Source organism: Mesitornis unicolor, unplaced genomic scaffold (assembly GCF_000695765.1).
Source record: "Mesitornis unicolor isolate BGI_N332 unplaced genomic scaffold, ASM69576v1 scaffold24604, whole genome shotgun sequence".
Lineage (NCBI taxonomy): Eukaryota > Metazoa > Chordata > Aves > Mesitornithiformes > Mesitornithidae > Mesitornis > Mesitornis unicolor.
Window position 1 is genome coordinate 1,596 of NW_010181155.1, and position 2,277 is coordinate 3,872.

Consider the following 2,277-nt stretch of genomic DNA (forward strand, 5'->3'; position numbering starts at 1 on the left):
ATAGCTCATTGAGATAAATTCCAGAGGGTAAACTGTAATCCCCTTACCTTGGGCTTGAACTAAAATGAGGGAACCAGCACCTGACTTCAATTCCAGAGTCCATGGCACAGGATTCTAGCTGCTCCAGGCCATTTCTTATTTCTGAAAAAAAGAACTCTTTTCATCCAGAAAAATGTGTTATTACCTCATTTTTTACGGGGAACTGAATTTAGCATCATCTGTAGGAACCTGTATTTACACTTGAGTGATTAAACATCACGGAAGTCAAACTACCTTGTTAAACCCACAATTTCTGCTGAAGCTATGAACACAGACCATGAGGAATCATTGCTCTTAGAAAAGCTGAGGAGGTAAGTTGGAAAGTTTTGTGTTTATGGGAATTCTACCCTGTACCAGCTCCAGATGAAGATGAAAAGTGCCACTTCCTCCCTTGCATGCCTGAAATGAACAATTTAGTGCAGAAATCTTGAGTTCAGATACCACATTGCAAGCTCTAAGCAGAAAAATGATGAAACTGCAGTTTACAATCTCTTTCTTCTCTCCATTATTAAGCTAATAAGCTTATTAAGAAGGTGCCTGTACTCCAATCATCTAGTATTTTTACAATATACTCACCTTTCTGTGGGTTAGATGAAAGGGTCGGAGGTGGGGGGGGGAACCTGGGGAAAATACTATTTGTTCAGTAACAATTCTTGCACTTACAGACTTTAAAAACTGAAAATACTATTGATTTTGGGTATTATTAAAAATGCTTATAAACAAAGTTTTTAGCAAATCTAAGATGGAAAACAATATAGAAAGAAGGAAAAAAAATATTTTTCCTACTAAATTTATTCTGTGAAGTATATGAACACACTATAGATCTAAGTACTGGGGATTTATTTAAATGCACATGTTAATAGTGCTCTGGCCTAGAGACTGCAATGTATAAATGGGACAACTTGTTCACTGAAAATGGCAAAGGCTATTTTGCAGAATGGTGGGGCTTCCAGAAAAAGTGTCATTGTTCTGCTCCTTTTAGTAGCAGATTAAGGTGTGTTAGTTTCTTTCTCTAGTTTACTGATAGTTCCACTTCTACGTAACCGCTGAAAGTTTTAACACTGTTTGGAAGTCACTTCCCTAGGTATCAGAGGAACAGGTGAAGTAATCTGTAGGAATTAAGACTCTATTTTCATGCAAACAAATCAAAATGACAGCTCTCATGAACCCCAATGAACAAGAAGAATTGTAAATGCCATGTCCTTTTTGCACCTCACAAACTTTTATCCTGAATAGATATAAACCATGCCACAAAACTGAACAGGAGTACTTTGGTCAAGCAAGAATCTGTTCCAAGAGCACTAGTCTATGCAAACACTTTAAGAAAAAAGTTATTCAAATAATCAGATTTGGATCAACATCACTATTCAGGTCTGTGGAATGTTTTGCGGTCTATAAAATGACATCTGTTTTTCAAACTTACCTATCTAGACAACGAAATTGAATAAACAGCCACTGTTGGTTTGTTTCTGTTCTTTAAGTATACTGGTTACAAATTTTCTGTGAAAGCAGAACCAAAACTTCACTTAAGGTATCTTTCAGTAGCTACACACACACACATACACGCACAAAAACAAAACACCACAGTTGTGAAGGTGTGTTTTCACAATATCTTAGTTAAGTCTACCACTGCTATTAATCACAGCCATTTTTTACAGTAATTTAAGACTGGGTCTGTATCAACAGGGCAAAGAAGTAAATGCTTGCAAGCATGGCCTACTTCGCACTGACTTGTATTGCTGCCTTAGCACCCACTGGAATAAGAGTTTTGTGTTTTACAGTTTCACTTATGCTTCCTCCATTCAGCAGGTTAAAGGAATGTACTTTAACAGCCTGGAGGCACTAAAGGTGCTGAACCCACTGCTGCATCTGAGCCATGTTCCCTGGGCACCCACCATTCCCTTCTGTGTGTGCTCTGACACCTCCACAGCCTGTAAAGTTAAACCAGGTGCTGACTGCAAAGACCGCAGCAATGAGGACCTGCAATCGGAGAACAAGACGACTGCGGGAGCAAGCTTATCCTCAGCAACTGGCCTGCTCAAGCGAACTGAAAATCCTTCTGTGAAAGCACAAGTAAAACTGAAATCCAATTGCAAAAATGCCCATGAACCACTGTGTGCAGCTTCATATGGACAAAGTAACTAAAATTCTGACTAAAAGGAGAAAACACAAGTGAAGAATTATGCTATAAAACCAGTGATTCATCAGGCAAACCTCAGGAATTGCCCTGGTGGGGGG